Source organism: Ascaphus truei, chromosome 7 (genome assembly GCF_040206685.1).
Source record: "Ascaphus truei isolate aAscTru1 chromosome 7, aAscTru1.hap1, whole genome shotgun sequence".
NCBI lineage: Eukaryota > Metazoa > Chordata > Amphibia > Anura > Ascaphidae > Ascaphus > Ascaphus truei.
The window spans coordinates 53,273,489-53,300,425 of NC_134489.1; the positions used below are offsets into that span (position 1 = coordinate 53,273,489).

The following is a 26,937-nucleotide window of genomic DNA, read 5'->3' on the forward strand; positions in this document are numbered from 1 at the left end:
ATCAGTCACACATATTATATTGGATGGATTTCTCTTTAAATGAATGTTTGAGGGTAGCATGACATCGAAGACAAATAAATCACTGTGAATAACACGACAGTTAACAATGGATTAACGTCAGTTCATAGGAATGAAAAATAAAAATACCACTTGTGAGCACATCTCAGACAGGTCAACAACCCTACCTTTCCCTATTATATCTTAGCATACAATGCTTCCACTGCCAGGGATTCTGGGTAATGACATGTAAATGAGCACTCAGTGTGTCACGTTTGGAAATTCATGCTTCATTTGATATGCATCAACATGCTACTCGGCATATTGAACTAAGACCTACAGTGTGTGTAGAAGTATTTTGGTCACCTTTGCCGTACTTCTTTGAAGCTTTTTAAAGTCTAATCCCACAAAGTCAGCCTATAAACCTCTTTAAAGAATTGAACACTTTATTTGCCTTCCATAAACAAATCTAACACTGGTAATAGCCAAGATTTTTGGGGGGAAATTAATTTCACATGTTATGGGCCTCTGAATCGATGAGTGTTTATAAATCAAGTGCTTTATTTCACCTTATCTCACCCTATCCTTATAAGAGCCAATAAAGATAAGGCTATAGGGGGGCTCTGGCTGTGCAAACTCTTGTTGAATACACAGTGAAATCAGACAAAAGGTAGCAGCCAGATGAAATCAAACTCTTCCCAGTCCTCTGCTCACTACGTTTATAAACTAATGTTAACAGATTATTTAAAAATACTTATCAGTGTTTGATTCTAGTAAAAAAGGCATCCATCATCCAGATGTAACCTCTTGAAATAAGCATAGACTGAGGTGGTGTTAACCCCTGTACAGTACTTAAGAGATCAGCTGCAGATGTAAGACACTCAGACAGCTAGTTTCAGATATTTGTTACCAGTGCAAATTGTCCGGTGGACATCATCTGGGTGCACATTGCACAAATAAGCCCCCCTGAAGTCATGTTCTCTCTAATGAACATTGTGGGGGTTACGCTATTTAGCACTATCGCTTATTGAAGCATATGCATTTTCAGGGTCATGTAATTCTTCACTTCCGACCCTATGTGAAATGCTGCTTTAAATCCAACTGGTATATTATTTAAAAATTAATTCATTGTTTGCGAATAGCTGCATTCCTTCTTTTCTATATACTGTATCTTGTCTGCCGTTCCATGCAACTTATAGTTTGCATTTTTACTGCAATCTAATAACTCTCATACCTTTCACACATTTTACTTTTATCTATATATCCCGAGATGTCGGTTTTGGTCATAAGGCTGCTCACTCTATCATTATGTTTTACACATTTGCGACAAGATTACGAGTCCCTTTCGTACTTGTATTTGGGACTGAAAAACAATGAATCATAGCAAATGCTTGTTTTAAATTGCTATAACCTTAGTTTGCGTAAATTGTAATTGAATCTCAAATATACATTAGGCCTTTATTCTAACTGCAGGAATCACCAGAATAATGTTTTCAGCCACTGTATTGCACTGTGCTAGAGCTGATTTAAAGCTGCAGTTCAGTAAATATCCTGCATGTGTGTTTTTTTTTTAATAAATCAGTTCTGTAGTAAGAAAAAATACTTTTAGCATTTTCTGTTTTTAAAAAAACAACTTTGAAAGACCAATTTTCTTGTATTCTATTTTAACAACCATTTGCTAAGGCACTGCCCCTTCATGTCCTGTCACAAGCCCTGGCACACCCCTTTGTCAGCTCTGCCCTCCCTCTTGCACATGTCAGTGCAGGAGTGCTCATGAATATTCATGAGCTTCCACTGACTGACAGAAGCAGATGAAAAACATATGCCATATCTAAAGATGTCGCCAAATTTCGCCGATCAATACATGGAGAACGAATTAACTGGCAGCTATACAGTTCTTTAGGTAATTAGAGATTGCCCACATGAAACTATTGAATAAAAAAAATAAAAAGACTGAACTGCAGCTTTAAAGGTGTGGAGCTGACACAAGACAATACAGTACGTAGTGATGCATTGCTCTCTGCTGGCATTGAAGCGATTAACTACCAAGACTGTTGCCTATCTAAAGTGACATTGTGTGTACAAAGTGCTATGCCTTGTGATTCAATATTATTATAATTTATTTATAACACACTATAGCAGTGACTTATCACTGTTTGAGAGAAACTGCCTCTAAATCCAGCAATGTGCAAGCTAATTGCACACAGGCAATCAACCAGACTCCACCTGGCTGATTAGGACTCTTAGAAAAAGCCTGATGTGAGAAACAGGAGAGGGATTCCTTAGCTCACAATTGGGCTGACACAGGAAAGTAGAGAAGCCTGCACACAGACACTGTCTTGAGCACAAATGAGTGCTTATCAAGACACCCAGTTACCTATATTTCCTGGCCACAGAGGATCCAGGAACCTGCCAGAGACTGACATGGAGGGCGACTTGCTTAAGTTACTTCCTGAGACTTTGGGATGATAGGCTGGTGATAGGAATATCCCATCAGTCCTGCAGATAGGGTCTGGGGAAGTAAGTTAGCCCTTACAAAGGGACAGGGGTTTGTTATTTTGTTGTTTTTGTATGTTTTGCCTGGATAAAGGAACCGGCTCAATAAAGAGAAGATATCATTTTCACCCAAATCGGTCTCCATTATATGTACCTCTGCACACATTTCTTGCATACACAAACATATTCTGTAGCGCAGTACAATAGGGTTGGAGCACGAAAACAATAAAATATCAAACATTAAAATACAGTGTTACAGTAGGTTAGAAGGTCCCTGCCACAAGGAGCTTACAATCTATAAGGAAAGGTAAGTGGAAGCATAGGGTACAGAGGGAGGAGAAGGTTGGTGTGTTTCGGATAGCAGCTTGTTAATTGAAGGAGTTGGCATTGGGGAAGAAGTAAGTGGGATTGTGCAGCGGTAGAGCTGTGAGAGCAGAATAAAGAGTATTTATTGAAGACTAATAACAGAGCAGATGTAATATCATAAAATGGCTGAAACCCTTTGGCCGCAGTCTTTGCTGCAATTAGAACGTTGTTCTAAGGCCAGTAATATAGTGGGTGCGGGCCTGTGCGAAAGCTCATGCACGTGACGCACACTTTTTTTTTTTTTTTTCAACTTCAAAATTTTTATTGGGTTTCACACCAAAAACATTATGCCACATCCCATTGTAAACGATTTGAAACCCCCCGAGGTTTACCCTTTTCCTTCTCACTATCGAGGGTAAAGTCACTCAAGAGCAACGAGGGACTAACAACATACACTCACAAGACTAGACAAACCTGACTTACTGGACCAGAGACTAGACAACAGAGGAAAAAACACCAAAGGGGGGAAAAGGAGAGGAGGGGGGAGGGGGGAAGGGAATGGACTGCCACCCTGTTCTTTGGTAGTGGAAGATCTGCTGTCGGTCTGTAAGGCGTCCTTCTCCGTGGCTCCTGACGACTCCCCCTCTTGGTTCCAATTCGAATAGTCGGGGGGGGGGATCCTACCTGTCATGTGCCTATGTTATAGTATGTTCCGCTCCGTCACCAGAGAACGCACTTGTGTGTATTATAGCAAAATCGTGCTGGCATCTACCCCGGGGATGTCGGATTGGGTGAGCCATGGCTCCCATACTTTTAAAAAATTTCGGCCAGAGTCATTGACCCAGCTAGTCAACTGTTCCATCTGGCAAACTTGCCACAATCTGTTTCGAATTTTAGAAATGACTGGAAGATCTTGCTGTATCCACAATGCTGCGATCTCGCACCGTGTGGCTGTGGCCATATGTGCCACCAGTTTGTGTGCCGTTTTCGACAGCCCCTGAGCCCGCCTGCCCAGAAAGAACAGCCACGGGTCCAGGGGGACCTCTAAATCGAGGATACTTTGTGTCCAAGCTCTAATGCTCTCCCAAATCGGAAGTACCTTCGGGCAGGACCACAGCATGTGGACTAGGTCTGCTGCTTCCCCGCACTGTTTTGGGCAGAGCGGGGAATAACCGCCGACAAATTTAGATAAACGTAATGGGGTATGATACCAGCGCATCATGACCTTATATGCGTTCTCTTTTAACGTAGAGCATATGGAGCTTTTGGCTGCCGCCTGTAGGATCCACTCCCAGTCTTTGTCCTCTAAAGTCTCCCCTAGGTCTGTCTCCCATTTAGTCATGTAGTTCAGTTTGTCGGCGTCAGGTCCACTTGGACAGATCACTTCCCGGTATAATCTAGAGGTGAGTCCCCGTGTGTCCGTGGCTCTAGAACACAGCTGCTCGAAATTGGTCCTGGCTGGTCTAATTGGAAATTCATTATAGAATGCTCTTATCTGAAGGTAGCGGAATAATTCAGTGTTTGGAAGGCCTTTTTCTGATTTGACGTGTTCGAATGTTTTAATATACTGAGGCCCCTTCAGATTCATTAATCGCTTATATCCCGACTGTATCCAAATTTTAAAGTGCCGCTCTCCGGCCATCCCCGGGGCGAAATCTGGGTTATCGAATAGCGGGGTCATCAAGGAGTGTTTTGTCGTTAGTTTATGTTTAAATTTGGAACTCCTCCACACCGCCAGAGAGTTCACCATGGTCCGTAGCAGCATCCCCACCGTGTTGTCGCAGCGTTTTGGCAGCCAAATTAAATTATACAGCTCAATTGGAGCACAGCAGGTTTTCTCCAGTGCCACCCATCTCCGCAGGGACGGGTCCAGGTGCCACTGGACGATCTGACCCAATCTAGCTGCTTTGTAATATGCCATCAAACAAGGTACCGCTAGTCCTCCTCTAATCGTGGGTCTAGTTAATATACTCTTAGCAATTCTTGGACTCTTCTTGTGCCAAATGAATTTCATGATCTTTGACTGTAAGGCGAGGATATCTGCCCGCACCAATGGTATTGGCAGGGCCTGGAACAGGTAAAGCACCCTTGGCAGAAGATTCATCTTAATGCTATGAATTCTTCCAAACCAAGAAATTCCAAACCCCGCCCACACCCTCATATCCTCCCTTAAAGCTTGAAATAATTTGGGATAATTAGCTTTGTATAATGAGTCATATGTCTTGGTAATTTGGATACCTAAGTATTTGATTGAGGAGGCTTGCCATTTAAAGTTAAAATTTAGTTCGATTAATTTCTCCATTGGGCGCGGGAGACTAATATTTAGGGCTTCAGACTTTGTCTGGTTAATTTTAAACCCGGAGATGAGGCTAAACGCACCCAGAATCTCAAAGACATTGGGCAGGGAAGTGAGCGGTCTCGACAGGGTCAGTATAACGTCATCAGCGTATAATGCCACTTTGTGGGGTTGGTCCCCTATGTCTATCCCTGTTATATCTGGTCTTAAGGGCGAATATGGGCCGCCAGGGGTTCTATACATAATGCAAATAGTAAAGGGGACAGGGGGCACCCCTGTCGCGTCCCGCTACAGATGTTGAATTGCTCCGATGGGAATCCCTGGTGGCGCACCCTAGCTGTGGGGCCTTTATACAGGGCTAAGATGGCTTCTAGGAGGCGTCCCTCGAACCCAAACGCTCCTAGTACTGCCCTCAGATAGGACCAGTCAATCCTATCGAAGGCCTTCTCGGCATCCAGACTCAACAGCATAGACGGGATATTCTTTCTATTGGCCAGATCGATCAAATCAATGATCCGTCTTGTGTTGTCTGCCGCCTGCCTTCCTCCAATAAATCCCACCTGATCCGGATGGATTAGCCCAGGCAGGACAATGCCCACCCTGTTAGCTATGAGTTTAGAAAACATTTTCACATCGGAATTGATCAGGGATATGGGCCGGTAGCTCTTACAGTCTACCGGGTCCTTGCCAGGCTTATGGATCAGGGAGATTGAGGCCTGGAGCATCTGGGATGGAAAGGCGCCCCCCGCTAAGATCTCGTTAAATAGTTTTAATAGTTGTGGCGCTAATATTTTAAGGTATTTTTTGTAATATAAATTTGAAAAACCATCTGGTCCCGGAGCTTTAGCTAGCTTAAGGGCCTTTATAACCTCTGATAGTTCTTCGAACGTAAAGTCACCCTGTAGTGCCTCCTTTTCTGCCCTGCTCAATTTGGGAAGGCGCGCCTCTTTTAGGAATTTCTGGGTTTTTTCCTCTATTTTCTGTGTGTGGCTGACCTTATCTCCATCATAGAGAACTTCGTAGAATTTTTTAAATTCCTCAACAATTCTTCTGGGATCGGAGGTAAGGTCCCCCCCCTTGGTGCGGATAGAGGAAATACTATAATTAGGGAGTTTGTTACGTAATTTATTGGCAAGTAAGGTATCTGGTTTGTTGGCTTTGTCGTAAAACTTACGCTTGGACCAGGCCAACTCCCTCTCGGCTCTGGAGTTTAGCAACAAATTGAGTTTAGTTTTGGTGTCAGAGAGTTCCTTTAGGGTAGCGCTCTGTTTATTTAGACTATGACATGCGGAGAGGTGTGCTAGTCTCCCTCGCAGGTCTTTTATCTGGGACTCCTTAGCTCGTTTGGATTGTGCTGCTAAATTCATTAGAAGACCCCTCATGGTTGCCTTATGGGCTTCCCAGAGTGTAGAGTGGGAAGATACACTCCCCGTGTTGATATCAAAATATTCCTTGATTTTATCTCCTATCGCCCGCTCCGATATTGGGTTTTTTATCAGCAGCTCGTTTAATTTCCAGTTCGCCCCCGGTCTGTCCAGAGGCTGCAGAGCACACCGCAGCTCAATCGGTGCATGGTCCGACCATGAAATATCATGGATCCCAGTATGGGTGACCATGGGGACCGCTTTCTTAGATACCAGGAAGTAATCTATCCTACTGTATCTGTTGTGGGGGTGTGAGTAAAAAGTGTATGTTCTCTCCGTGGGATGTTTTTCCCTCCAAATGTCAAGTAAGTGACAATCGTGTAGCCCTTGAAGTATGGTTAGTACGTCCTGTTTCTGTGGTAAATTAGTCCCCGTGCATCTGTCCAGGTCTGGGTCTAGGGTGCGGTTCATGTCGCCAGCGAGGAATATACAACCTATTGCCACTTTGTGTAGTTTATTGAAAAATGCCGTAAAGAATTGCGGGGCCTGTTCGCAGGGGGCATATATTGAGCTTAATGTGACCTCCTTGTTATTAATTGTGCCTGTGACTATAACATATCTTCCGTCTGAATCTTTATATGATTTAACCACTTGGAAGGGCACTCTTCGATGCACAAATATCGCTACCCCCCTTTTCTTTACTGTCGCCGAGGACATAAAAATGGTCCTATAGTGTCTGTCCAGGTATTTGGGATGGTTAGATTTAGAGAAATGAGTTTCCTGGACAAACACTATATCCGCCCTTCTACGTATATAATCCCGGAAGGCAATTCTACGCTTTATTGGGTTATTAAATCCCTTGACATTATGGGAAATGAGGGTCAGATCGTTACTCATCTCGGGGTTGAATAGAACCTGCAACATGGGACAGTAGTGTTGTGTGCTTCGCCGATAGCCTTGACCGAAGTACGACAGTCTCCCTCCTGTGGCGCTCGCGCTGATCCTCGAATGGTGGGTCCTGTGGGTTGGGGGGAGACAGCAGGAAAACATGGGGGGTGACACACATATAACAATAAACATTTAATGACCTCCGAGCTGTGGCCCTGCCAACTTGGCTCAGAGACCAATGCCTTTGGGGATTGGGCCCCTGCCCCGGGACTCCGTCTGATGACACTTCGCCTCTTAATCCCCCTCCCTCCCAAAGGACTTCGCTGGGACTACCCCCTCCCAGCCCCTGGCCCATGTGGACCGCAGAGCAGGCTGAGATCCCTCAGCTCCCACCCCGCTCCTATATCAACGGTCTAACCTTAACCTTTATATCCTATATCTACTAACACCTATGTTTGATGCTATCCCGGGCACCTGTTTCCGCTGCACTAGTCCCCATTCTATGCTTCCATATTCACTTGGGTGGCCTCATCCCCTTACCCTCATCCTAGTATACCTTCTATGGTGTGCTCTCTGTCTATTCATTATGCCTTCCCCTCTTCTAACTTGCTTGACCCGCTTAACCTGCTCAACTCGCTTCTACTTTCTCTTACTTACTCTTTACTTTCCGTAACATACACACTCCTCTTTGTACCCTCGCTTTTGCCTTCGTCTCTTACCTCCTCTACTCCCCTTATCCTCCTACACCTTACCTCTCTCATTCCTGCAACTTCCCTTTGTCCTCCCACTATTATCACTTCCCTTTCGCCTTCTCATTACTTACTTATACTGCACCGACACACTTTATTCGAGCAAATACCCAGTATGTACCTGGCAGATACCTGGAATGCGCCGCTCCTCACCTCTGACAAGCCCCGTTGCGTTTGCCTTCCCAGCCTGGGTTCATGCCTGGCTGACGGGTGGCTGATCTGTTAAATGATAATGATTAGGATTTAATAGGCTGCAATGCTTCGCGTGTCTACCAGATGGCATAAATTCATGAATTGTAATGCAGTATATATATATATACTGTGCAGTATTGCAGCCAGAGGGAATAAAATGCTTCAATCCCTGCCTGGAAAATAACCCAATGCACTCGGGCAGAAAACAGTCACAAACCTCAATACACCCGGGTATACCCGAATTCGTGGGACTAGCCGAGCTCGAATAAAGTGTGTCGCCAGTGTACCTACTGCTCTAGCCCTTCAGCTTGCCTCCTTTTGCCCCAGTCTTAGGGGTTACCCCCCCTCCTCCTATACTCTGCCCTTGTCGCCATCCTCAACCTTATAGGCCCTCTGTCTTTTACTAACTACTTGCCCCCTACCCGCCTCCTACAGCCTCTACATCCTCTTTTCTTTCTGAGGAGTGGGGATAGGGTCACCGCTGCCGTGCTCTGCTGCCATTCTGCCTATAGCCGCGGCGCGTAAGTATGTTTGAATATCCCGCTGCTCCGGGCCTCTCGTGTGACGCGTGTCACTTCCTCGCGATATCCGGATCGTTCCTTTGCCACCTGCAAGATGGCCGCTCGCTCCTTTCCGGTTTCAGCGCCCGAACATCCGGCCGCCGCCATTTTGGAATCGTCGCTCGACCTGGACGGATGTGTGTGATCTCTCTTCCTGGCTGATGGTAGTTTCCTGCTCCTGCGTTCCAGGCTGGATGCTTCTCCTGCCTCGTGTACGTCGCCATCTTTGGGCCTTCAACCGTCCTTGCCCAGGTAAGTACAGAGTCTCTTTCAGGTGGGCAAACAAGGCTTTTTTTGTTTTTCTCCTACCGGAGGGGATCTTGATGCGAATACCTGATCAGTAACGGGGACACATGCCTGGAATATAGAACCAGGTGAATTTAACTGGGAACTGATAAACTTGGTACCCTAACAACTTGGGATAAACTGAACCATATCTTTGGTGAGGTTCAACTTCTGGAACGTGGAGGTCGGGGAGACTGACCCGCCATTGCCCAGCTGGGACCTGGGGTTTCCTCCGCCTCCTCCGCCGCTGGTGCCCCTTTGAGCCCCAACTTTTGGAGGAAAGCCTCTCCCTCTCCCAACTCTTTCATGTAGTGGGCTCTTCCATTTTTACTGACGGACAGCCCGAATGGAAATGTCCATCTGTAGCGAACATTGTGGTCTCTCAACACCTTAGTGATTGGTGTAAGGGCCCTTCGGCGCAGCAAAGTCAGGGGGGACAGGTCTTGGAAGATAAGTAGCTTTACCCCCTCGAATTCCACCGACGGTGTCTCCCGGGCTCTCCGTAAGATAGCCTCCCTGGTCTTATAATAATGCAGACGTGCAATAATGTCGCGCGGCTGCTCAGACTGCATGGGCCTCGTTCTCAGGGCCCTGTGGCAGCGGTCCATTTCTAGCCGCTCTTTGGGGACGTCTGGCAGCAGTTCTCCCAGCCATCTCAACACGAATTCCTCACACTCCCCTGCATCTTCGGGGACCCCCCGGATCCTGATATTATTCCGCCTCTCGCGGTTCTCAGCGTCCTCTTGTTTTTCCTGCAGGTCGGTGATTTGAGTCAGCATCTCCGTTACTTTTTTAGTGTTACGTTTGGCGGCCGTGGATGTTACATCTAGCTGGGTCTCCAATTGTCCTGTGCGCTCCCCCAGGCTCCCAATCTCCCTCCCCATCTCTTTTATTTCTGCCTGAAGGAGGGTTTTGAGATCTGTATAGAGGCGATTGAAATCGCAGAGCCGAACTGGCTGGTGTTCTGGATTTGCTCCGTCCTCCATCTCTCCCTCCCGTTCTGAATCAGAGCCCTGATTCGAGCTTGGCGCCATTACTGCCTCAGCCGCGCTGTTTCTGGTGCTGGGGAAATACTGCGGGAGCCCCTTTGATTTCGGGGTTTTGGCTTGTCGCTTCGCCATCTCGGTGGGTTAGCAGAGTGTTAGAAGATAATGTCCCGTTTTTTCTCGAGAAATAAAGGTTGTTTTATGTCATTGGATTCTGAGCGGGGCACAGAGCAATGGGATCACGCATCCATTCTCTCTGCCATCGCGCATGCGCCTCACACTTTTTGTGTGTACGGTCCGTGCTGCTGTGAGCGACAGGCTTGGAAGGTACTGTGTGTATGTATGTATGTATGTATGTATGTGTGTGTATATATGTATATATATATATATATATATATATATATATATATATATATATATATATATTATATATATAAAAAGAAGAAATAACCTCGCAGCCACTCCAACAAAATAAAGGTTACCATAAGCCAATATATAATGGAAAAATATATTGTACCATTACAGGCGGTGCTCACGGGTCAGTGAGATATTGCAACAAAAGTTTTGTTGCAAAATATATATATATATATATATATATATATATATATTTGTGTGTAAATACAACTGTATGCTCATCTGCATGTCTTAGGCAGGTCTGCAACCCCGCCTTTCCCCATTATCACCCAGCATACAGCACTTCCACTGCAGCAAGGGATTCTGGGAAATGACATGCAAATGAGCACACAGTGCCACTTTTTGCTTCAAAAAATATTTTTAACATGGTTCCCTATAGGAACCTTAGTATATATACCTTAGGAAGCTAAGAGAGGTGTGCCTTGAGGTTAGGTATGAGAACACTTGGTGTACCAAGATGGCGATTTTGTTTGAGACTTGCACATGTGCAGTAGCTCAGTAAGGATCATAGAAGACACCCAGAGAGGTTTCTGTTGCCACACACTGACGTCATCAAGTGCCGTCGGCGGTCTGATCAGTGGAACAGAAGGAGAAATGGTAATTGCAATCACTCCAGGTAAATGTCATGCTTGACAGCTGCTACATTGTGTCATATGTTTTTTATTAGGTTTTGATTGTTTTGTTGGGTGTTTGATTGCACTGGGTGGGGGTATAAGTAGGAGTCACGGTCATTGTACCATTGCACAGCCCTGAGGAAGGTCTCTTTCTGCAAACCGAAACGTTGGCTGAGGTGCCTGTATGTTTCTACAATGCATACTACTTTGAATATACCCATGGTGTGCTGTCTCTTTGTTGCTGGACCTCCATCTGGTAACATCTCATCTATTTGATTTTTTATGGGATTAGCATCTGAATACCTTGTGACATGTGAGTGCTGGTTGCTGCAATTATCTACATGAATATATATGAACTGTGCACCACTCCTTGATGAACGTTTGGGTTCCCTGTTTTGCATAAACATTGGAACGGATAGTTTACACTTGTTGGAATATTTTTTAACTTTTTGTGACAATATCTTGCACTCATGGATGAATTTGCAGATTTCACTGGGATCTTTACCACACTCTCAGATACAGCAGGATATAGTGATGCCGAAATAGCCAGCATAAGATATACAGAGACTTTTGAATCTGTATTAGGACCTGATAATGCATTGGATGTGTGTAATGATTTGGTCAAGCTTAAAAAACGAGAAATAGATTATTTTTTACATGGTGTTACCCTGTCTCACTATCATAAGGAAAAGATGTTACCTAGAGGCTTTAGGATTAAAAATCAACCCACTACACGACGCAGCGATGTGGACTTTTGTAAAAAGTGGATAGCCATACTTAACAAGTGCTCTTTTGACTTGACAATACTAGTAATAGAGCAATCAAGCAAGGAAATAGTGAAGATTAAGGGTGACATTCATGTAATCATGGATCAACATAAGAATACATTGGAGTCAGATACCAATACAAACTGGCTTGATAAAATGCAGACCACTCTTGATGCATATTGTGCTGATCTAATTAAATACAAGAAAGAAAAGTTACGATTCGTTAAAGCAGATTGTAAGGAGCGGCGGGTATATCGTTGGATTTTGGGTCTTAATGATAACACTACAGGCAGGGGTGGTTCCAAAAGGAATGCAGGGCGAGCCTATCGTGAGGGCAAGAAAAAAGCAGGATATGTAACCAGTGATACTGATTTATCTGATGCTACAGAGGGCACTTCTAGAGATGTTTTTTTAGGACAAAAAACAGGCGATGCTGCAAAACATCCGCTACAAAGAAAAGACATGGAACGACCAGGAGGGGAGGATACAAATCGAAGATATCCAGAACGCGAAGGGAGGAAAGGCAGAGGAAGGAAAGGACAACCGGAGAGACGGTAATATTTAACCTCTCAACACACAATCTTACACCAGCAGAAATAAGTGTGTTACAAAAAGGTCTATCTTTCATCCGGACGTTCAGACAAAACCCCTTTGACTGAGAGGTTGACATGTTTAAACTCCATAGACATCTTAAATTGAAAGATTTTTTCTATAAAAAGGAACCCAATCCAAACCCAACTGCTTCAATTTGTCCCCTTAAGACAAAAAGTGCTTTTGACCCACAATCGAGTAATTTTAACATCTTGACCTTTATGAATATCTTAGAAAATGAGACTCGAAGCACCATTAAGCATCAACAAACTATTTTTTTCAATCTAACTAGAGATGAACGTGATGCATTAAAAACTCTTAAAGAGAACAAGGAGATCATTATCCGGGCTGCAGATAAAGGTGGTGGCATAGTAATCATGCAATACACTAACTATAAGCAGGAGATTGAACAACAATTAGCCAAAATGGATCAGTACAAGAGATTACAAAGGGACCCCACTGCTCCATATAAAGAAGAGATTGATGCAGTTATATTATTGGGTCTAAACAACAATTGGATATCTGAAGAGACTGCTAAATTCCTGACACAGACCCTCCCCCGCACACCTGTTATCTATACATTACCAAAAATACATAAGTCTGTCACGTTGCCTCCAGTACGACCTATCATATCAGCTATACGATCACTTTGCCATCCTTTATCACAATACGTGGACTTTTTTCTCCAGCCATTAGTGGTAAAGATGGAGATTTACATCAGGGACACGACTGACTTTATTGTAAAGATGAGCAATTTAACATTTGATCCCACCAATTGTATACTGGTTACAATGGACGTATCCAGTCTGTACACCACAGTATACCACATAGCGATGGATTGGAGGCAATTAAGAGTAAACTGATGAGTTATGAAGACTACATTGGGCCCTCCAAGGAGTTTCTCCTACTGTCGCAGCCGAGTTTATTCTAACATTTACCCGGTCTCGGCCGCGACAGATACCGGGCGCGTGTTGCATTGTCCCGTGCCCGCGCCGGAGCCTCGGAGGATCGGTCCTCCGATCGGGGCTTCCCCCTCCCCTCTCCGGGTCTGCCGGGTCCCCCGGAGCCCCCCACCGCCATCCCCCACATTAGGAGCAACCCAGAACTCCCTCGGGGAGCCCTGGGCACGCGCGCCTTGCGCGCACGCTCCCGATGAAGCGTGACCACGCATCGATGACGCGCGGCACGCTGAGGGAAAACAATGAAGAAACCGGAACTCCACGCCGAGTTCAAATAAAGTGTGCCGCCTCTGTATTACTTGTTGAGATTATCTTACATTAAAACTTCTTCAAATTTGAACGCAATTATTTCCTGCAGCTCATGGGAACTGCTATGGGTTCAAACATAGCGCCTTCATATGCGAACCTATATATGGATATGTATGAACAGACACACATGTTACATGATGCGCCTCACACACGATGTATTAAGAAGTATGTTCGGTACATAGATGACATATTCATAATTTGGGGGGGCACAGAAGAACAACTTCTGGAATATTTCAACTACTTGAACACCATACCCTAAACAATCAGGTTTACCAGGAGCTTCAGTCAACAAGAGATTACGTTCCTGGATACGGTTATATACAAAAATGATGGTAAATTGTCTACACGGGTTCATCTCAAACCTACGATAAGAATACGCTGCTACACGCCTCTAGCCACCATCCAGTTCCCCTTAAAAGGGGTTTACCCTATTCTCAACTTCTACGGGTAAAGAGGATTGTAAGCGACCCAGAACTGGTTGATGGGGCTTTGTTACAGATGGCCAAAAGATTCTATGAAAGAGGATATAGCTCTACAGACATAGAGGAAACATTGACAAGAGTGAAGCAGGTAGACAGAAGTACCCTGTTGACAACAAAAACCAAGAGTTTGGAGTCATCACGCTTTAATATAGTTACCTCTTACACGACTGCATCCAGTTCCATTAGAAACAGTGTGAAAAAACACTATCATATATTGGAGAACGACAAGAAGATTGGGAAATTTTTTGTGGAGCCCCCGCTTTTTTGCTATAAACGAGGTCCAAATTTGGGCGATATACTAACAGATGCTGAGCCGATTAAGAAATATGCACCAGTAAGAACCTGGCTGGCACAAAAACCTGGAGTATACCGTTGCCACGGCTGTATTAACTGTCAGTTTCTCCAACAGGGTGCCACATTCTCTCATCCACATAGCGGCATGGCAATCAAAATTCAACACCATTTAAACTGCGAGTCAAGATACGTTGTTTATTTAATCAGATGCCCATGTGGACTATGTTACATAGGTAAAACAACACGCATGTTCAAGTAGCGGATGGCATTACATCGCTCGACAATAAGAAAAGCGCTGCAAAACGCGGACGAGAATGAGGATCTAAAACATTTACCTGTTGCCAGACATTTTAAAACACACCGGCATACTCTGTCTACTATGAGATGTATGCCAATTTTTCAAGTTCAACCGCCTGCACGCGGAGGAGATAGACTCAAACTTCTTCTACAGCAAGAGGCCAGGTTCATTTTTGATCTGAAAACGATGGCACCCTATGGACTGAATGAGGAACTGAAATTTAATTGTTTTTATAGAATAATTTTTTGGATCCAATTTATCTATGTTTTTTCTTCTCTCTTTGCACACCCTTTTTATCCACATTGGGCTTTTTTTCTTATTTAGTTATTTATGCAGTCAACTGTCAAGCATTCCATACACATATGTCAGATGATATAGCAATACTTGGATACATCAGTACAATATTTTAATCTTTTCTACTTATTAAAATGATGTGTTTTATAATGTTCTTTTAAATTAGACTATAGTATTCACAAGGGCCCTAATTGCTCATGTAGGTTACCATCCGCACTTCCAGGCATTGTAGCATATATAACCGTTTGTGTGATTGCCTTATTTAGGTCTAAGGCACACACTGTGATAAGGTAGGAGAAGCAGGGAAGACTGTTGCGATTTGCACATGCGCATTAGCATTAAGGAAGCTAAGAGAGGTGGTGCCTTGAGGTTAGGTATGAGAGTACTTGGTGTACCAAGATGGCAATTTCGTTTGAGACTTGCACATGTGCAGTAGCTCAGTAAGGATCATAGAAGACACCCAGAGAGGTTTCTGTTGCCACACACTGACGTCATCAGGTGCCGTCAGCGGTCTGATCAGTGGAACAGAAGGAGAAATGGTAATTGCAATCACTCCAGGTAAATGTCATGCTTGACAGTTGCTACATTGTGTCATATGTTTTTTTATTAGGTTTTGATTGGTTTGTTGGGTGTTTGATTGCACTGGGTGGGGGTATAAGTAGGAGTCACGGTCATTGTACCATTGCACAGCCCTGAGGAAGGTCTCTCTCTGCAGACCGAAACGTTGGCTGAGGTGCCTGTATGTTTCTACAATACATACTACTTTGAATATACCCCTGGTGTGCTGTCTCTTTGTTGCTTGACCTCCATCTGGTAATATCTCATCATATATGTATGTATGTATGTATGTATATGTATGTATATATATATATATATATATATATATATATATATATATATATATATATATATATATATGTGTGTGTGTAAAAAAAGACATGCTGTGAGAATAAAATATTTATTAATATTGTATACACATACATACACATTGCGGTAGCGGCTCGAATACTTAACTTGAAGTCACCCATCCGTGGGTGAAGAGGCGGAAAGTAAATAAAGAGTCTTCCCCGCTATCGCCCGGCTCCATGCTCACTACCGTGCGCCCACGCAGCCCTAGCATACAATGGATGGCTAACCAGAGCCAACTAGAACTGCCGCGCGCGTGCACAGCACAGCGCACGCGCCTACTATATTATGGGCCTATGAGCGTCATGGGTGAAGTGAACACAGCTGAGTTGCAAACAGACCCCCACAGCAGAGTTGTAGGTGGAGGTTCTGCCGATATCCAGGTCTTTGAAGTTGTACCTATCTTTACCTGATGATGTTAACCCAGTCAATGCCGGCATAGTGGACAGGAGCAGGGAAGGTGAAGCATATTGGGGAGATCCTCTTAGGGGTTCCTCTGCTGCGACTCGGGTATTTTTTCTAAGAGTGTCAGAAATTTTCCCCTTTTTTTCTCCATCCTCTATCTCCTCTGCATCGCCCCTGTCCACAAAGGATGAGAGGTCACCTTGCAGAATCTCTTGGACCACAGCGCAGGGCAGACAGGCTGCGATGCGAGACAGCTCCCCAGCAGTTTGAGCAGAACCTCTGCCAGCTCCCCTCACCCCGGCTCACTCTCTGGCTCTGCGGCTTTAGTTGTCCGTCCTGCCCCAGTAACTCCTGCAGGAGAGACCCCAGTAAGCCCGGGATCCCTTCCTTCACCTCCATTCAGCTCACTGACAGTGTACATAGACATTTGCAGGCACAAGGAGTCCTACTGCACGTAGAGCATACAATATAATGTTTGTGCCTAAAGTACAGGGGGATTGAGTAACTTGCCAAAGATCACAAGGAGAGCTGCCACTGATTTGAAGAAGCTTCACCTGTCTCAAAGACAGTGACATTACCACTGAGCTACAGTACACTTTCACATGAATGCTGTATGTAGAGGTTTACATTACATAAGCCCGACACATTCTGTGTTGCTAATAAATTGTAAATAAATGGTTCAACATATGTGCCAAATTTGATACTTATTATTATAATATGTGCACCATTTACCGCCTCCTAGTGGACAAAGTCCTTGACGGGATGAAACGCGTCAAGAGTTCACTCTGTAGCAGTTTTTTTGTGTATATGCACTAAATAAATCTTTTTATTGCCTTTGCGTGTGGGACATCCACTTTATACCCCAGCGGCAGCAGTGACCGCCGAAAAAAAAACATTTTTTTACCGCCTCCTAGTGCACTCTCTGAATCCCAGGTGCATACAGGACAAAATTGGAGCAAAATTCAATAATTTCTCCTTGTTCCTCTTTTGTTTCAAATTTTTTATAGTACACAACCCACAATACTATATGAAATGAGTTCCATGGAATAATGTATTAGTGTACCTGTAGTGTAGTTGAGTTTAAAATATATTTTCTTCCCTGAGTCCTTCTGAGAAATGTTTGGGGTGGGATTTTACTTCAAATAAAAGGCTGATTCATGATTCAGTATTTTTTCTCATTAATGTCAACTATAGTATAATTCCTAGAGGAACTTCAAGACATACATGTTCTAGCTATGCTCTTGCAGACACTTTATTATTTAGATATTCACTAGGAGACATTTTTTATGAGAATATTGCCTTAAGCTTATTTGTGTGTGATTAAGTATTAAATGAATAGCTTGTACCTCGTCTAGATATTTACTTTGTATAGAGATAATACACAATTGTTGCTCATTGTCAGCAGACACAATGTCACCATCTGGTAAATTGAAAGCAAGAATATAAAGTATACATAAACATCAAACCTGCTTGAGTAAATCATGGAAAGCACCATTTTGGCTGAATATGATAAAATATGGAGTGATTGTCTCTTGAGTAAAATAGCTATAATATTTAAATAACATTTTAATGAAAGATTGGTCACACATGATTAATTAAGAAAGAATAAAAAGATTCTTAATTGAACATGTCCACATCTACTAGTAAAGTAGTTTTGAAAAGGATAGCAGTAGAGTGAATCGTGGGATTGCTGTTGCATCTTTAATCTACCTTACAAATGAAGTATGTACTGCATATTACAGTATGTGATATGTTCTTTTCTGTGGTTCACATAAATTAGCAAAACTAACTATAAATAGGAAGCAAAAGTGTTACATGGCTAAATTATTTCACTTTTTTGCAACTGTATATTTCTGTGGGACAGCACATTTAATCTGTCTACATTGCTCAAAGTAGGGTGGTATTGTGGGATACGGAGTACAACTAACGTTCAATTTACAAACCAATAGTATCACTATTTTTTATTTACAAAACTACAGCTACTACATTGATCCTTTAAGAAAAAATGTTTAATTCTATAAGGACTCTGTGCTATTCTGTGTTAAGGTATGAACCTTTCTAACAGAAGGCCCAAAGAGCTTTGTTGTATTATTTAATAACTTTAATTAGCATCTCTTGAAACCAGGGTAGACATGGGAGCACTATTTTTTTTATGGCACCTGGACCACTGCTTTTGCAGGCAGACATATCTGGCAGTCTCGGCTCTCTCGCACATTAAAACTGCAACTGTTATTGTCACTGCAATGCATTGCTTTTAACATGCCTGTAGTGTATTCCAGGATAACATAGACAAAGAGCCAAAGAAGCAACTGAAAGTTACATAGGGTGCATCATAAAACTAAAGAACCTCAGTATGCATACTTGGGTCAATAGGAGGGAGAGGGGAAACCTAACAGAAGCTTTGAAATACATCAAGGAAAGTAACACATGCAAGTATTTGTCAGAGAAAGATGAATGCTAGAACAAGAGGTCAGGAATTATAGAGCGTGTACATGGAGGTAGTAGGTTAAGGAAAGATGGCTTCCCAGCACATGAAACAGGGGCATAGGTTACAACATGGCCTTTATTTGCCATTATGAATATTTGTTCTACATGTGGTTCTTTCACAGGTAAAACGATAGTGTAACGAGCTTTTGAAACCTCATAGGCTAAGAAGAAACGTATGAGTTTAAAAAAGCTTTATACACTATAATTTAATCTATGAAGAAATGTAATGTTGTACCCTAAACTATATCACAACCTCAAACTAATCTACATTTCCCCGGTAACAAAACGTCCGCTGTAAATTTGATGTAACTTTGATCTGCTGTAATATCTATGTTTCACTGTCTAAGAGTAGGAGATGTATTTTTGGGCAACGTATTTAAAATAAGTCAACAAATCCTTCTTTATCTGACACTGCTTTTGAGAGCTTCATAATATCGTAACATATGCTAAAATGTCTCTGGATCTTGATAGCGCTTTAAAAACATGGTAAATGAATCAATTAAATACTAGTTGTTCATATTCAGTTCTTAATTCCTTGAGGAGCAAAGCCATATTACTGAGCTTTCAGAAGTTTCCATTGTATGCTACAGATTCTTTAACAATGCAGTTTCATCTTCTTAATTAGTTTGCAGTGTCACTTCAGTAACCAAAAGTGTTTCGGTTACAGTGTTTTAATTAATTAAAATTTTTAATGACCATATTAAAGTAATTCTTGTCATTGCACTGCAATAGCAAAATTCCAATGTACTTCTATGCTATTCCCTGATAAGGAAGTGAGACAAATAATTCTGTACTATGTATAACAAATAAATGCACGCAAATATTTGTTTTCCTTCATATGTTTCAGCTGTGTTATGTAGTGAGTTTATCATATATATATATATATATATATATATATCAAAAACAGGCACAGCGCACCAGAATGAATGGCAGAAGTTGTATTAAAAAACGCGAACGCTGAGATGGAGGAGGATGGAGGAACCTCCTTTGCACGCCTCCAAAAGCTGGGCTGCTCAACAGCTGACCGGGAGGTTCCAAACCACCATTTGCATTCTCCCGTTCAGCTGTTGAGCAGCTCAGTTGTTTGGAGGCGTGTAGTGTAGCGTGTGGTTCCTCCATCTTCCTCCTCAGTCACATAATATTGCTCGACTACATTGCCCACAATGCTCTGGAATAATTGAATTAAATAACCCGAGCAAGCAATCGATTACAGGAGAACAAATTGATCCGCAACTTAGCAAATCACTTGTCAGTGTGCAGATTGTATTGATGCACATATTGAATGGGAATTTTGTTTTTCCAACGGCAGCTTGAACTGCAGCTTTAACAGGATGTATAGCCCCATAAATGATACCTTACTCTTTGTGTAATATATATATACAGTGTTCGACAAACCTATACATTTGCTCGCCCCGGGCGAGAGGATTTAACCCCCGGGCGAGTAAATATTGGCCCAAGCAGCACACGTTTAGTACTAGGTGGCGAGTAGATTTTTTGGTGATTTGTCAACCACTGTGTATATATATATATATATATATATATATATATATATATATATATAATGTGTGTATATATATATATATATATATATATATATATATATATATATATATATATATATACACACAAAAGAGAGAAAGTATCAAGTATACAAAAAAGTAAACAAAGTTTATTAATGAACGCCGTCACATGGAAATCACATATAACAATAGCTAAAACAGTCCCTAACCCTGCCCTATAATGATAACAAGGAAAAAACCTTAATGATGAAAAGACACCTACTAGCTGCAGCACAATAGTAATGGAACCTCATATATAAATATATCTTAGAGAGAGGCTAAAATAAGCCCTGTACCAAGTGAGGCCGGCCGGTCTATGTGCAAAATAGGCCGCTGGCATGGTCAGCGTTTAGCCGCTGACCCGCGCTGTGCCACGCGTGTCAGGGAGCCCCTGCAGCCGCAATGAGAACGGCTTTAGCAGGGGCTCGCGCACGTTGCCGACACTCACGTTTTAGATTACACGCGCAGGGTCGGTCACGTGAGCGGTTCGCCCAATGAGGGCGAACCAGCTCCGTAACGTCACTGGCCCGCCAAAAGACACGCCCCTGGACGGCACACAATGAGGATTTTGACAGATTTATAATAGGAAACGATTGCCAGTTTAGGTGAGAATGTAGTTATGGGGCTATTATTACCTCTAGATATCAAAGGAATCATGTTTTAATAGTCTTTTCTATAGAGATATATTGGCATGTGTACCCACAATTTTAGTGCGAATTTAGAGTACACAAGTGCCCCATCCTGGGGTCTACAGGAGTGCCCCCCTCTAAAGGATATTCTTCTTTCCTCTCCTCTGATTTGTCAAGTTGCATTAAAATTCTCTTCGAATTCCTGGGAACATTGATGAGTTTGGAATAAAATGTAGCACATCTGGTTAACTTGGTAACAGTAATAAATCTGTCTCTGAACTGTCACTTTTACCAAAAAGTGATATTGACCAGCGCTTTCACACAACATACAATAAGTGATCAAAATAGTATTTAGGTGATCAAGTGATTCGTGAACACGTAAATAATAAAATAAATGTATATCAGGGTGAAGTTTGCTCAATTTTTTTTTTTTAATACATTTGTAGTTTTTGATCGGCACCATGTCTCCTTTATCTTCTTCACCCTGAGGTAAATCCACTTATACCTTCACAAGAAGAAACTGAAAAGCCACAGTTGGAGATAGGCGCTATTTATATCTACTTCTTGTAAGTAGAACACACATACAGTATGAGGCAAGATCCCATTAATATACCTCATTGTCACAACAGTGCACACTATATATTTTCTTTTTATTTCTGGGTTGATTGTAGTCGCTTTGGAATTTGTGGAGAGCTGCCTGAACTTGTAGTGCCAACCCTGAAGAAGCTGTCTATCAGTGAAATGTGCTTTGGGTCTTTGTGACGTTAGTAGCTCTGACATCGTCTGGCGCAACTAGTAGCGAGACACCACACAGCGAGTCTGCAGCACACAAGGTGTGTCCCTTCCATCCTCTGGAGTTAATTAAAGTTAGTTAGGGACTCTCTTTCAAGCGTCATAACTACTGATATCTTCCCACCCTTTTCCCAGCTCCCTAAATGTCTCCCACTCTCTTCCCTTGTTCTGATACTCAGGAATCTAAGCTACAGTAGTACAAAAAACATTAGGAGGAGATGTGTGTAAAGGTTGGATCTTCTTCGTATTACTGACCAGTTAATTCAACAATTAAATAGAATATGGGAGTGGGACTGACACTCCCAAGAGATACTAGCTATGTACTCTATTTGTTATACACGTGTTATAAAAAGGAAGAAAATATATTTGTTGTAAAGCAACACACAAAAGAAGCAAGCACCAGTTTTTATTTTACATTTTTTCTATGTTTTTTCACTGGTATGTTTTATAGTATATAGCTTAAGTGAATTAAAAATTACATTTTATTCAGAGGTGCAGGACAACTGTGCACCATTTCATTACAATTTAGTAGTAGGATTGTGAGTACATTTCTTTAACAGGGTATTCTTTTCTTTCCTTGTTTTTTTAAAATTAATATTCTATTGCAATCAAGCCCTGTTTTATTTTCTTAAACTGAATACTTACACTGTAGCACTGAGCACCAAACCATTTTTTTTTTTAAATTTTATTTTAGATCAGCGATTTACAAGTACAGACGAGCCAACAAGTATTCTAAAACTTGCCTTAAACTAGCCAGGTACATGCTGTGTACATGCTGGGTACATCTCAGTGACATTTCTGCAGAGGCTAATGGCCCATCATAATAACACAGCAGGGGTTCCTGGCAGTCCTATTCAGTTTGAATGGGACTGCCAGGGACCCCCGCTTTTAATCCGATGGGCCATTAGTCTGTCTGCAGAAATGTGTGAAATGTTGCAGCATGTACCCAGCATGTACCTGGGTCTTTTTGGAGATTGCCCCAGGTTTGTTTTAGAATAATCGTCGGCACTACAGTATGTCTATCTGAATCTAGCTCTATTCTAGATGTTAGAAAAGCAGAACTTTTTGTCACTCATTGGGGTTATTTGTTAAACTGCAGATTGGAGCATTATCACATGGAAACTCCTATTAATGTCAAGGAGAATTTCTATACGATACTTCCCCGATTGACACTCTCACAGTTTAATGAATATCCCGAAATAACATGGCACTTTCTGACATGTTAACGTTCTCAGTCAGCCAATATTGGTATGCCAAAGGTGTACACTTTGATTACAATTATTTCCTTTTTATGCCTGACATTAAGTTTTGATCTTTAAAAAATTTTCATTGAATTTTTGATAAATGTATAAAGTTTTTATTTAAGGGTTTAAATTTAACAAATAGAAACATTGAGAGAATTCAAATACTATCAGACATCTACAGTATTATTGGTTTCCGTTTTATCTATAAATTCATAACTATTCTATGTTTACAAAAATGTTGTATTCTCATATTGCAAAGTAAATTAAAGCATTTGTAATTCTAAAGTCAATACATCCGTCTATCTTCACATAACGTCTATTATACGTTAACTGCTCTGGTCACTTTGTACAGCACCTTTCAAATACTCTTATAATGGCCCTGTAACCCTTTTAAGTTGCAAGCTAACCTGTCACAGAAGGGGTTAACTGTATGTCACCTCCTGTTTTGTGCTCTCAACTTCCAGTTTAGCTTTCAATAGTTAGAGCGAATTCAACACTTGTTTTTCTGCAAACAGAATTATATTGTGCTGCTGCCTTTGCAATAAGAAAGAATACAATTTTCCATTGAGAATAATGGAAAAAGACTATAGCCAGAACCAAGGTCTAAAAATACAAGCAGGCGCATGAGGCAAAGTTACGAAAGAGAAGTGTTTTTTTTTTCTTGAGGAATCCTGTGGTTTTGCAATTCACAGAGTCCACACTGCTTCTAAAGATTTCATTTTAAAAATATTACGACAAAGTGAAGTAACTGCATTAAAATGCAAAAAAAAAGGGTATGTGTGGTTGTGTTTGTAGGGAGAAAAGGTGCCAGAACCATAAGCAAAGAAGCCTTTATTTATATCCAGAATTTAGGTAAAGAAAAACATTGATCTACCTCAACTTATTGTTCCAGCCTAGATCCTAATAATTGCAAAATTCACTATAAAAGGTTTCCTGATTTAACCAATGAAATAGAAAAAGACTCTAGGTTGAACCTGTAACATTGACCACCAAATACATTTTTTCAGAATTTTTGCCAAGTCCTGTTATTTCTTTGATAGAGATACTTATGTACTGTATGTCATCTGTGATCAATTCAATTTGTGTATCTCATGATAACTGTTAGATTTTGGTATGTGACTAACTTCAACTACCACAAGTTGACCCAAATGTTTTAGTAAGAATGGGAATATTAATTATTTAAGCTCACAGAAGGCCATTAGTATAGCACAGAATGTACTTATATATTCTTTTAGTAGATTGCTGCTGGAGCCAAATTAAGAAAGAATCCTGAAGGAGTTTGAAAATGGTTTGTGTTTGAAAATGGGTTGAGTTTGAAAATGGGTTGAGTTTGAAAATGGGTTGAGTTTGAAAATGGTTTGAGTTTGAAAATAGTTTGAAACAATGTTTAATCCAATAATGAGCAATACAATGCACTGGACTGTAACCTAAGGAGGGGTAGATGGTGAGAGGCTAGTTATTGGTAACCATTCCAAAGAAAAAAGTTCTGGAGGTTATGTTTTTTTTTAAAAAAAGTAAAAGAATTTGTAATGTTACAATATAACAAGGAAGCCATGAGAAGAAGTAAAAAATAGGGATAGGTTACGATTTCAGGAAAATAAATGCTGATGCTGCTTGACAGCCTGCTATGACCTTATTTAGAATATAGTGGTTAGTGGGATGGTACAAATACAGGTTAAGCCCACTTGCTGTCCCTACAAGTCAAGATGGTGACTCAGCCAAACACTTAAAGCAGCAATACTACATTCCCACCCTTTATTTATTTTCTTATTTGTATATGTAAAGCATGTTAGCAATATATAATTCTACATTCTTGCCTAAGCTGGCAATCGTTTGGTGCTCCTGTTATAAATGTGTAAAAATCCTGATTGTGTGATTAACATAATGGCTGCTTCATTCCGTGTAACTTAGCAGCTACAATGTATCTGTATCTCACAAAGCTCTGTCCCGGATCTCCTCTTACCTTTCCCGTCGTACTTTCAGTGTCTCTTTTGTTAACACCTCCTCCCTATCGATCTCACTGTGGGGGTAACCCAGGGTTCTGTCCTGGGACCCCTTCTCTTTTCTCTTTATACACCCTCTCTAGGTGACCTAATCACATCTCTTGGGTTCAAATATCACCCCTATGCTGATGACGCACATTTACTTTTCTAAGCCTAACCTTACACCTGCTGTACAGACTAAAGTTTCTGAATGTCTCTCGGCTATATAATCCTGGATGGCCCTCCGCTGACTTAAACTTAACATGGCAAAACCATAGCTCCTCATACTTCCTCCAAAACCTGGCCCTACTACCTCCTTCCACATTACTGTTGGAAATACGATCATTCACCCAGTAGCCCAAGCATGCTGCTTACATACATAATAATCTATCTTTACAGTTTGTAGCTCAAACTGCTGGGAATATCGGCAACAAATAATCACAAACAGGAAAGTGTTGCAAAAATCTTGTGCTGCTTGGGAGGTGTGCTAAAACCTGCTATAGAAATCAAAAGATGCTTTAAAACTCGTTAAAAATTGCATTTTGAATTGAATAATAATTTTAAAATATGCAGTAAGTATTATACTACAGAAAGGATTTATTTAAAAAACATAAAAGATTTCACGTTTTTCTGCTTTAACTGTCCGTCTCTAGGCTGGAAATAGAGAAAAGAAAGAATTGCCGGCGCCAAATCAGTCCTTAATATAATAATAACTCCGAATAAAAACCAAACCGTCTCTTGAAAAGTCCCAAAAGTGTCCTTGAACAGATAGGTAGTGAAGGGGTCAACGAACGGCCCACACCAAATGGTAGTGCAATATGTAAAAAAGAGAAGAAAATAAACAGATAATGGTGCAGTACGCCAAAAAAGTTGACATTAAAACATTAAAAACTCACACATGACAAACATAACACACAATACCAGACAGACACTAGCAAGGCTATAATCCTAACAAAAAGCTATTTATTAACATAAAAATACTGGGTTCCGGAGGAAACAGCACTTAAGTCCAGAGGGGTAAAATTGAAACCCTACTTACAGGACAGTAGATGGTAAAAGCAGTAAAGCTGAAGATCGCTCAGGTGCTCTTCTCTGATGATAACTGGAGCTCCTTTAGGGAAGTGGGGCATTGTTCTCTCCTTGGCAGCGAGATGTCTACCCCTGCAGGAGGTATGGAGCTAAAATCAGGAACCCAAACTTGGGTTCTAATTCCGTTGGCTCAGTTCTCATAGGTCAGATCCACTTTCCCATGCTCCCGAGCCCTGCCCAGAGCTGTCCTATGGCACATGCTCTACTTTTGGTTCTGATTGGTCCATTCCTGACACACCCCTTGCTCCTGATTGGCTCAACGGAGGAAAGGCCTCTGCTGATTAGTTTGTACCCAGTTCTCCATTCTCCATGTTTCCAAATGGAGGCTGGGAAACTACAGTATCGAAGACCACACCTATCAGGGCTCCACAGTTGCTCATGGTTAGTCTCTGCGGCTAGTGACCAGCAGTATCGTGAACTGTGTGGACCTGGGGTGGTCAACTCTTGTCACTGGGATATCCAGGAACAAATTAATTAAGGCGGATTCAAGGGTAATCTAGATTCAGCAGTGCCCTGCACCTATTGAGCTTGAAGTTCCCAGTGTTCCCCATTCTTGGTGAGTTGTTGCTTGGACCTTGTATTATTGTTTTCCCGGTTGGCTCTGGCCAAAATAAACTCTTGTTTATTTAACTCTGAAATTCTCCCTGGTGTCTTGTGATACTGTGTAGTCTGGTCAATCCACGTACCATGACAGTCAGATCTT

At 41.9% G+C, this 26,937-nt stretch overlaps 1 protein-coding gene across 22 annotated transcripts in view; it reads left to right on the forward strand.

The window, feature by feature from the left end:
* GULP1 (GULP PTB domain containing engulfment adaptor 1) overlaps window positions 1–26,937 on the forward strand; it is a 479,313-nt gene that overhangs the window by 40,968 nt on the left and 411,408 nt on the right. The window lies entirely within an intron of this gene.